Source organism: Bombus terrestris, chromosome 7 (assembly GCF_910591885.1).
Source record: "Bombus terrestris chromosome 7, iyBomTerr1.2, whole genome shotgun sequence".
Taxonomy (NCBI): Eukaryota; Metazoa; Arthropoda; class Insecta; order Hymenoptera; family Apidae; genus Bombus; species Bombus terrestris.
In genome coordinates, this window is record NC_063275.1 from 4,166,808 (window position 1) to 4,179,143 (window position 12,336).

The 12,336-nt window shown below is 36.6% G+C and overlaps 1 protein-coding gene across 3 annotated transcripts in view; it reads right to left on the reverse strand.

Annotated features, from left to right (window-relative positions):
* LOC100643574 overlaps positions 1 to 12,336 on the reverse strand; it is a 42,629-nt gene that overhangs the window by 28,082 nt on the left and 2,211 nt on the right. The window contains exon 3 of one of the 3 annotated variants that reach the window (XM_048407546.1): positions 7,466 to 7,590. The exons of the other annotated variants lie outside the window; for them this stretch is intronic. The gene's annotated coding sequence lies outside the window, so the exon portion shown is untranslated. The remainder of the gene's footprint in view (positions 1 to 7,465; positions 7,591 to 12,336) is intronic. 3 annotated transcript variants of the gene reach the window in all.

Consider the following 12,336-nt stretch of genomic DNA (forward strand, 5'->3'; position numbering starts at 1 on the left):
ATATAGGTCTTCCATATATAATATGAGCTTTCAGATTTCGATCGGAATTCATGTATCAACCCTGAAAAGAGGAGGGAAGCCCGGTAGCTTGAAAAGTCACTTTGGACAATGTTAAACTACTTCGAGTAAAGGATTAAGTTCCGGCGATCAAAGATGTGTTTCGAGAAAATTCTGGCCTATAGAAACCAGATTGAACAGTTACTGCAATAACGTGTCTTTTGAACTTGCAACTTAGTACGTCTAACTTCAGAAATCTCTGGATAGATATTCTTTGTCTAAACAAACGATACTTCTCGCAGCATCGTGTAATCCCCAAGAGAGAGAAGAATTTGAAAGAAACAAGTGACACAGAAGGGACCAAGAAAATCGAAAAAGGTAGATGAGGAAAAGAGCAACATCAGAGTAGAGAAATTGGATCTCAAGGTAGCAAAATGTTCGATAGAGGCGAAAAAATTGAAACGTCGGTGAAAGGACAGAAAGGAGACAGAGCAAGGCATAAAATAAAAGGTGGCTGGCCACGCGACAAAGCAAAGGATAAAGATATATGTATAGTCTGTTGAAGGGACAAGAAAAAGATCCTAGAAAAGGAGCTAGATAGAAAAAGGACGAAAAAAAAGAAAAGGGAAACTTGGGTAAAGGTTCCGCCTAAAAGAAAGGTGGAATATAGTAGTACTATAGGTATAGCAGTGGATGTATCGGGAGTGTCACGAGAACAACTCAAGTAGGATGCAATACCCAGTTTGCTGGAGGCAGTAAAGCAGATAATGCGTCGTCAGATATAGACCATGCGGTAGCTCGACACAAGCAGCCACCAGTCTCGACATATCCATGTAGGGGACGTTGCTCTTGGATCCAGATCTACGTGCCTCTCTATTACATTCGTTTCTAAACCACACATCTTTCACGAAAGCACCCTTTCTCGGAATTATTAGAGCAACTTCGATTACGCTACTTCTCTACGCAATTATGAGACATGGTTCGAGAACAATGAATTCTTATAAAGGGGAAGAGCAAGACTAACTTTTCTGAGAAACAATTTAATTTTTTTTAATGCATTAATTTTCAAGAGTTTTGGAATATTTATCAATAAAAATATAAACTCGGGCCAAAAAAGACGTTTTTAATCTTCGAATCTCTCTTTCCTCCAAATTTCCATTTTTATTAATAAATATTTCAAAGATCTATTTTATAGAAAGGTTTTGCAAATGAAAATGCTAAAACATTGCTATATCATGCATACAGCTGTAGATATGGTAGCTCCACATCGATAACTGTCGCCACCTAACGCTTTAATTTATGACCACGCTATATCGTTTCCACTAGCTATACATCTTCAGTGAGAGATAGACAAATAGCCCAATAATGTTACTTGATTACCTAGAGATTACTGAAATCTTCTGAATACCCTTTCTCTGACTAGTTTGGTTATTTACCTTATCTCATTTCTTTACTGCACATATATACCTTCATGGTAAATCAAGATATGCGTGATGGTGATACGAGTTGATCTTAGGACAACAGGAATACACAGTCGTTATTGTATCCCGTGTGCAGTTTCCTGCCTGTATTTGGACGCGGATTAGCCCGTGGATATCGAAGTCATTAGATGGCGATGAAACTTGGTTAATATGGACATTTATGGTACGGCTGATGCGGTATAATTGAACGGGCATTATGGGCATTAATCGGTAATGGGCATTAATCAGTAGAAAGTTGATTAGCTCTTGACAATACTAATAGTGATGTTTTTGTTCAATACTTATTTTTATTATGAAGTAAACAAAATTCATCTTTTTACTATGAAGAAAACGAAAGAACAACTATATTAATGAATCCGATTTCACAGAAAACACAGCTTTTAATTGAACCTAATTTGATATAACCTAACATCTTCGGTGAAATTAACCATCAAATACACCAAGTCCAAAAAAATTCTGTTATAGCACATTTATGTAACAATCAAAAACAAAGAGATAACCGAGTGTTCTCGGGATAGAAACTATCCCAGTAGAATCGTTACTCGATCGAAGCTAACAGAGCGAACGAGCCTCTAGAGCAAACGAAACGGTGGGAAAATATTTTTGTCCGGTAGGCGCCGCCATCATACAAACGTAGTCGTTGATCCTAAAAAATTCGCACGTAACCATCCGCGAGTGGCCTTTGAAGGCCATCCATTTCTTTGAAGTCGGGCTCGTTGCAAGCCCCAGTGTACCCGTATATTTTTAGTTACCAGTTTCTCCTTTCTTGTATATTACCGGGCTAGCCGTGCTGTAAAGGGCCATTTCTGCCCGTGGCCCGGATAAATGGCCAAGTGGAGGCGTGCATGCCGCTCAAAGCCGTATTCACTCAAATCTACTACTCTCATCTGCTTGCATTATATGTAAAAATCCGATTTTCCTTTATCCATCTATATTTTTTTCTTTTTCTACTTCAAGAGGCAAAGAAAGAAAGAATTAGTTATGTACGCTATGTAAAAAATTATTCGGATATTTATTTGTTTTCAATAAAATGTATTGCAATTATTATTAAATTATAGGTGAATCGAACTAAATTGATTTCATTATTTTGTAATCATTAGACTGTAGATGTTTATACAAATTCTAATTTTTATTGATACAACTAAAGAAATAAAATCTAAATAAAAATTTATTTCTAGCTTCTAAATATTTTAACAGATGCGTTATATTTTAAATATTCTATGTATTTTTCTACGCTATGTATATGCGCTTCTTTTAAACTTTCCTACTATTAAATGCAGTTATGATGATCGCAAACAATAAAATCATTGCCGTTTGATTCATCCGTAACGTTATTTGAAGTAAATCGTATCAAAAGTAAACAAGTATCCCGATGCTTTTCTACAGTAATACATATATTTACGAAAGTATTTCGGTATACGAAACTGTTATCGAGTATCGTCTGCGAGGGTATGTCCAATTAAAACTTTCTTTTGCATCGTTTCTGTACGAAATATGCAAATGTGGGGTATAAGGCAGAGACATAGAGGATGCGCTTGAAAAATCTGTTCCTAAGAGAAGTATTATAACGCTTATAAAATAATGAGCTTGAATATCATCCACAGTTTTTCTGTTAGCCAGCCCCCTATATTCTTGTTCACGTGAATAATTCATGGACGGAAATGAATAATAAAATATTACGAATCGTCGATGTACCGAGCTGCCTAAGTGCCACCTATTTCGCTGTTTTTACGCGTGTTGCGACCACGATTACCGACACGGACGAGCTGCATCAGATTGTAACACCGTGTTACCACCGAAAGCAATGATGTCCAATAGTCTGGTCATTCGCCGAGTATCTGCAGCTCGCGTTGCTAGTTTCGTACCAGGTCGGCAATCAAAATTTTTCCCACTGTATTTCATTTTTTTTTATTTCGAACAATATAATTTACTACTTGGAAAATTTTCTGAAATGTAGTTTTTATTTCTTTCCTCTCCTTCCTCTTTTTTTTTAGAACTCGTTTCGCAGAAATCCATATTTCGTCAAAAATTCCGTTTGATCCTATTAGTTTTTTCATTTTTTTTTTTTTTATGTTGTTTTGTATTGTATTTTTTCATAATTATTTGATTTATAACAACTTGAATAATTTTAAGAAATCATCTGTCTACATTAAGACCGCTATAAGATAGTAAAAATATATTTTGACCATATTTGACAAGGCAAGAGGAAGGCATCACGCGTTCGGCAAAGGTTAAAGATAATTCGTATCGGTGTGCTATTGCGACTTCCTTTTTTCAGTATACTGATACATCAGGTTTTTCGAGCAATCGTTTACACTACTTATCGAAAACGGAATATCAAGGTTACTTACTGATTTTGCTTTACAAATAAATAAAATATAAACAAAGCTTGATATGCGAGTCATTCATTATACAGAATAAAAACAAACTTCTCGCCGGGAAGTAATAAATATCTTTTCAAAACGGTCATACACTTAGTTTCAAGTAAAACTAAAAATAAAACAGAACGCTATTGAAAGATAAATCTAAAATTAATGATTATGTATTCCGAAAGTGATAAGAGTGATAATAAACCATCATAAATTCATTAAAAATATTCTATTACCAAAAAAAGACAGCGACAAAAAATCTTCACAAAAAAGATTCCAAAATAACGAAAGTATCATAACTATATCAAAAAAAGCATCTCCTCGTTCATTAATCTTCCGAAAGATAAGGAATATTTTTAGGAGTACGCTACTCGAGTTCAAAATTCATCATCGAGTCACATAAAGATCCATCTTTATGTACAATAGTAAACGGACTCATGAAGCGGAAATCGTTTCCCGATTTCTTGCCGATCATAGCCGAAGTCGGATCGGGAGTAGAGGGGAGTGGAATTTCAGCATGTCGCGGCCTTCGATAAGATCAATTTAATCGGGAGTACAAGAAAGTTCGCAGGAATCCAAAGGGGACTTCCACCCCCCCCCCTCTTTTCTTCTTCTTCTTCCCTTTTACCGTTCGCTTGTCGAAGCAAACACCGAAAATCCGGGTCAGTGCACATCGTCACAAAGAAATCTACAGCCTACCGTCGCCATGTAATTTCGCGATTCCGCGTAATTGCTACTGATGACACAATAAATTCCTCTCTCCTGCCCTAAGAACTTCAATTTCCGCCCTTCAACCCCTATATCCGGTCCATCCGGTATATGTGTCTCCTCGACGTTCCTCTTATTCCTCTCGCAAAGCCTCCTTCTTTTCTTCTCTCCTACTCGTTTCTTCCCGTCGTCTCTTAAGGAGAACCTGGTTTTCTCCGGCGAAATACAAATTTGTCCGGGAGTGTTTGAAAAAGGAAGAAGAGGAAGAAGAACGAGGAAGAAATGCTCGGGGGACGAGGCGCGGAAACGCAAATGCTCGCAGCGACCCGGTGAATCATTTATCCGCGTCGTTCGTTCCGCGAGCCCAGCGACAGAATCTTTCTTCCGTTGGCCTCTTTGCTCGCCTCGTCCGGCGCATTGTGAACCCTGTCCCCTACGTTTCCCTTTCCTCGCCGTTTTCGTTTCCCTGTTGGGAGACTACTGCGAGACTCTGGATCTGTGGATTACCTGGGACTCGGTTTTCTTCAATTATTAATCGTCTTTTGCGGTTTTGGTTGAGTTGCTGTTATAGTGAAAAGAGAGAGAAAACAGAGAAAAGAAGTGGAACGGATGAGTTTCGTTAAACGTTGCTAAAACAATTTCGTTGAGCTGTTAGAATGATTAATCTGCAGGGAAATGAGTATATATTTATGTGTTTGATAGGAAGTTGTTTCGTGTAGTTAGGTTGTGGTCGATGTAAATCTATTTGATTCTAAGTGGATACAATTTAAGCGGTCTCAAGTGACCCGAGAAGCTAGAGAGGTCTTTCTAGGGTTAAATGCTCTACTATTAGAGAACTTGGCTCTTTTAGTCCAATCAGTGACTTGTACGTGTGCTAATGTATATACTCTAATACTGTGCCATTGATGTTTCTATCTAGTATATTCTAGTGTCAAATTTTTTCTCTGTTACTTACATTTAATTATTTTCTTTCCAAATGATATTAGTATAAAATTGCTCTATACATTTAAATTATATTGCGTATCAATAACGTTCACTTTGCGATGGAAAGATGCTTTTGAACTTCTAAGGAACCAGTTCATTTTATTATCCAAATATCTACCAAAGTAACCTAAACTCGAGCCTTTCTACTTATTAACCGAATATGTTTCCCTACCACAATTTTAGATTACATATATGTCATCAGTAAGTAATATTACGTGCAAGTACATCTTCAGTGCGCACAAAGTACCGAACTTTAAACACAATTTTCTCTCAAAATTTCAACTATATATTCGCAACATTGCTATATAAAGCGTGTAGCTTTCGTGTCTACTAATTGTTTCATTCCGTTTCATTCACAACTTGCTACATCATCTTCCACTTTCCTTCTTCCATTTATTGTTACACCATTATATTATACACTGATGCAATTTCTGTTAATTTCAGTTTAAAGTGCTTCAAGCAAAAAAGACGGAAAATAAATGAAATTATGCCCTTCAAAAGATTCGACAGAAAGATTAATTCGACGAAGAATTGGAGGAAGAATGGCGAACGAAATTTCGAGATCCCACGGCACACGACACTTGACATTATCTTCGCTGCGGTCGTTTTAAAACGAAACGATGCTGCTCGTTGGAAACGCGGCTGCAATTTCATCTATATACATCTACGTCTGGGGACACTTAAGTCGCGAAAGGGATGACGAGGAACTCGTCCATGCAAATTGACATTAATATGCAATTGGAACAATAGATCCCAATTAATTATCTCTGGTTAATTGGGATGCCGTGCCGTGCTGCACGACGTCTTAACGAAGTTACCATGCATTCCCCCTAATTTGGCAGCAAAACGATACGAAATTGCGCGATGTTGCCGGAGAAAATTAATATTTACCACGGTAATTTCAAGCACGCATGCATCTTTCATTTACATGCGATACCAACATGTTGAAATTATTAAAATTACCGATTTGTTGTTACCATGATAAACTCCAACGATATATTTTACCATCTTTGCCATCGATGCATCATTTACGTTTCATCGAATGTAAAATTTAATTTTTATAGCTATATTTGCACTATTCTATTCTATGATAGGAGGAATTGTTTTGAGTTTTAGAGAATATATATTGAAAATTCATTTACAAGACTGAAGTACCTATGTCGTACAGACACCATTAAAATACATGCTCATTAAAGTAAATTAGATATTTGACGAACATTCAGTTACTTACGCGTGAATCATTAAATTGATTTCGTCAATGACTACGGAAACAATGAACTTCGCGCCTTATGACTAGTATTTTTGGATTTTACTCGTCAGAAGCCCTCTCGCCTTCCTCCGGTAAATATTCGCAGCCTAACCTCACAACATTCTTACTATAAGATAACACCAACGATAATAATCGTAATTACTACAGCCACGAAGCATTCGTAGCACCTACAGCATTCGATGGAATCGAGGGTCGAGCCTGCAAAACCGGTAACCAGATCACCAAGCTAGGAGATCTCGTTTAAAAACCAAGACAACTGACCAGAAGTAGAGTCGAGAAGAGGGCGCGAGCGAACGATTATTCGGCGAGCGTTAAGCGAACCGACTTGGAATCTAGATGCTTCCGATAAGGCCGTATCTGCGAGATACGATCGGCACCTCGATGCCAGCGGCACGTTGCTGTCGTAGGATTTGAAGGGAAGCGAAAAAGAAAAGATGATGTGGAGGTAAACGACGAAGAAAACGGGAAAGAGGAGAGAGAGAGAGAGAGAGAGAGAGAGAGGGAAAGGGGAAAAAGGTGGAAGAGAGTCGCGTTAAGCCGGGATAAGAAGCGTCTTACGGTGAGATCGTTACGAGACGATCCATTTTCCTTGCAGCGGCTAGAAAAAGATCACGAAACGAGGAAGGAAGGAAAAGAAGGGGCGACCGTTTACATACCGTGGTATTTCCGGTACCGTGTCTTCCGGCTATTCGAGAGAACCGGGGAAGCTTCGCCGACTCTTCTCTCTTTTCTATCCCCTATGAGCAACAAGCCATCTCGTCGTTTCACCTCTGATGCTTCGCTGTTACAAGGCGAAATTCTCGTTAAAGTTTCGACACAATCCCCTAACTTGTAAAAAGGTACTATTCCTTTTTCGATTTTTCAGTTGTGATACTTAACTTAATGTTTGGAATGGTTTGAAAGGTTATCAATATATGAAATCGTTAACATAGATCTCATATATAATTACTTACTAATCTACAATTCTATGACGAATGACAATTCATAGATTTGACTTCTGTTACATAAGTAGAATAAAACAAGAAGATTTATAATTTTAATTGTACAAAGTATTTTTACTTTTTGCTTTTTGTATTCTAACTGTAGATTTTCAGTAGGATAGCTTTTGGTGTTTATGTGAGATTTATATACTTCCTATTAGAAGAAGCACGGGAAGAGGAATGTTTGAATAGCGAAAGATTATCTTTAAACAAACAAAGGTATCGCGTTAACATTAGTGAAATCAAAATAACGGGGATACGTTTCACCGATTTGTCAAGAGATTTTACTTTATTACAGGATTTCATATACGATACCTTGTATACTTGCGTAATAAGATGGAGAATTTCATAAAAAATAGGATTAATTAATTTGTCTTTTGATAGGTTCAAATATAGAATCTAATAACAAATGCTTTATTAGAAAATAATGGTACGTGCAAATATTTTTTGTAGCTACTATTGTATAGAGTTCGAATAATAACACAAACATCGCATGCAATCTGTGTGTTCTTAGTTCTGTCAACGAAATTTCAAGACAGTTGCCGGATGGATCGTCCTCGTAAGGTAATTCGGAAAAGGAGGTTATTCCTCGGGCGTGAAAAGTGTTCACTTGTAGCTATTACGCGTTATATATTGCGCCTGGCTGTAATGCTTGGTGAAAGGGTTAAAACCCCGGACAGAACGAATACATTTCGCCCCGATGGAGAAGGGGAACAGGAAGCTAAGACGTTTATTATAAAGGGAAAGAGAAACGGAACGACGTAAACTGTGCGCCATTTACATACAATATATCCACGAGTAAAACCGCATTTTCTACTGTATGTGACATCTACGTCCTTTGCGACAGTCCAGGAGACGAAATGTTTCACCCGCGCGATGATTTACATCGCAAACACTCGACGCATGAATGTGTTCCTAGCCACGCAAACAAAAAGAAAGGCTTCATTAAAAAAGCAGTGACATATCGACCGAAGAAATTTCAATTGATATCGTTGAATCTCGGATACAAATGTTTAATCCTTTTAAATATGGCTTTCGCCAATGGACGACGAAACGAAAATTTCAGTGAGCGGTATTAAAATCTTAAATGATTTTGAGATGAAAGAATCGCTTATTGAAGACTCTATTTTATGATAATTATACAAATAATTATAGCTTTGTGTTTATACTATATGATTAGAAACGATTCATAGAAATATACCCGTATTTAAAGGATTAAATTACAATAGCCAGATAGCAAGTTTCGTGGATCGAATCTATTAACACGCTTGGTCGATAAATTATCGAATAGGTTAACTGTATAACTGACCTTGTCAGAATCAGGAGGTAATCGACATTTTAACAAATTTTCGAGTGTAAGAATGTAGTATTTTATGAAACAGCTTCTCGTCCACGTTTTCTGAATAAAAATAGTTGACGAAAAGCGGAAAAGGAATATCATGAATATCTATGGGAGCATTGAAATTCTAAGAGGTTAGGATCTCTTAACGGAAGACTCTCGGACGGAAGTTCTTGTCAAACATGAAAAAGGCTAATGCATAATGTAGAAAAAGAGGAAGGAAAGGAAGGTTAATTTATTTACATAAGTCTATGTTCTTGGAAATGTCTAGAATCGATTAAATAGATTATGCGTTTTTTCAGATAAACGCCCGGTGGTGACATATGTACAAATCAATCGTGGTCGAACGTGTAGAGTGCATCAATCAAATTTCGGATGTCATGATTTGTGTTACTGTAATGTATAAATAATCGAACGTTTCTTTAAATGTTTCTAACTTGTAGAATATAAGAATGATATGTATATATCCTTCAATACATTTTTATATCTTGATGAAAGAATATCATTCTGAATTTTAAGTCCAAAATAGAGAAACTATTAAACGTTATATTAAAACCGATTAAATTAAAATGTACTTAAACATGTTCTATCCACATGAAAAAAATTACCTACCTTTTCTCTTTTTTTTTTTATATATATATGTGAAAATGCAGAGGAACATTTGAATTCAAATACTCCTATTTAACATGGATATTATGTCAACGATTTCCCTCGTTTATTGGACTTTTTTTCGTTCTATATTCTCTTCTTTGCCAGAAGAAGGGAAAATAGTCTAGCTCGAATTACGAGACTATCGCAAATGAGCTTTTTCAATCGAAACCTATTCCAACAAGAAACTCGTATGGTTATACGCATGATATGCTATCTGGATATGGTGCTGACAATGAACCTCGATCGCACACCGCCCTCAAGCCTATATGTCTTGCTGACAATTTAGCAGCGCGATTCGTACGATACTGTCGATACGATAAACTGCTCGGGGAACGCGAGATGCTTGCAAATTGGCGGCAACTATGTCGCCACATGTAACACAAATTGAGGTTAATTAAAGAGGGAAATATAGCGTGGTAATACGGTCATGATACGTCTAAATGCATTCTCATTTTTAATAGACCTTCAGACTTACACGAAATCAGCTTTAATCCACAATGTAATACGATAAGTGCGATAAATTATACAGGGTATCTAGAAATTAAATAAATAAATTAGATTTAAATAAAATTACGCGTAGACAAACTGATATACATTTTTTCTTTGAAAAGCAAGATTTAAAAATATTGTATCTAATTTTGGATGTTAGGAGAATAAGCACAAGAATTTATCTATGCCCTTGTACACGATAATTAAAAAGTTAATAACATTAACGTATGGATAAATAGTCTTCGTATACAAAGATCGTGAATACCAATTTGTATTTTACTTTAAACTTTAATTATCAGCGAATTTCAACGTTATGCTTCAAGTCGCGTTATAATTTTAATCTGCTTCAGAGGAGGTACAAATGTCAGTGGCACTAAGAATAAACATAGACATTACGATAAGCAGGAAATCAGAAAATGAGTGTCACTCGTGCTTCAAGATTCATATATCAAGCTATCCTGTTATTCGCGTGTACTATATGCTACGAAAGAAAATCGAGACAGTTTTCCGTAGGCGAAGCCGAGTCTTTCGAGATCCCGTGAAAAATATGCATGTCACAGTATCATCGTGAAACCTTTTCCGACACGATAAAACATGACGTCGCGAATTGCTCACATGTTGTCGAGACCCCGTGCTTCTCTTCTTTTTCCCTCCCTTTTTACTTTCCTCCCTCCCTAACCCTCTTTCTCGCACGTAATATGATTCCATCACGGCAATGGCAAATATTGCACGCAATTTCCCCTCAAATTGCTCTCGTGTAACTTAATTCGCTGGCGATGGCGAAGCGCGTCAACCCTCCTTTTTTTCCATCGGTGATAATTTCTCTCACGATATCAGTCACACAGATACGCTTTTTTGTCAGGGTCTCCGCCATGTTAGACGCTCGCGACGATCCACCAGAATCGAAACTCTTTTTTATATACGATTACAACTTAGCCTGCATACATACTTTAGTTGTTGCAAAGAAGAATCATGGAAATTTGATATTTTAGTTGGTTTAAGTTTAAGTTAACTCTCATCTTTTAATGTATTCAAAAATTTTTTAATTTGAAAGAAAAGATCGAAAGAAGTGATAAACATCCATAGTTTTATTATGGTACAGAAAAAAAGATAAGTTTCAAAAAGTTGTTAGAAACACAGATACAAGATAAAGAAAACATATTATTTATAATTGCGTGTTTCTTATAATTTCCACGTGATACTCGCGACGAAATTTTTCGTACTACATTAGTCGAAACAATTAAGAGACTCGCTTTCACTGAGGAAGCTTTGAATATTTATTTTGTTGCCCGGTGAAAACGTTTATACGAACAGTTTAATAATTCTGAACGATGTAATGCCTTACTTTTTTAAGTACCTTTCTCGTTTACAAATTCCCATCTTCCGCATATAATTTACCCAGTGAAACCAATGGAACCAGCAAATCATGACTGAGAGTAGTTTCTTGATATCTCACGTTATCACTATCAAGCAAGTATCACTTATCATCGAAGCATACACATACATACACATTATGTTTTATTAACATTATTAAACTGCAAACGCCAATGCTCCACGAGAGTTAATTTAACATCTATTGTCAATGCCATTTGCTAAATAAAAGTTGGAACATTTGTTCCTTGGACTTTGAAATCGCTAGTTAAAAACTTTTAGGGAAAAAGTTTTTAGGAACACCGGTGCACATGTTTAGAGAATGCGTAGTAAAATAGTGAATTACGGTAACATTTTTCGAGAAGAAAGAAAGCTATTAACGAATAATCTTATTGTTACCATTTTCGTCTAAACCGGGTGCAATTGAATTTATCATCGAGGAAAGGGGAATGAAGAAAAAAAAATGGTCGATATCCGGATCGACGTGTTTTTCTCAAGTGTTATCTGCTTCAAAGGGTTGTTGCAACATCATGTCGCCTACTCGATATCCTTTAATGAATTAACACACGAACGTACAGAGGGTGACGCATACAGCTCGAAAAAAAAATCGTTAATCATTGGCTATCCTACGGAACCTGTGTACTATCCAAGATAAACATGTATTACACTTTTCATATCGAGAAGCAGACCTTATTGC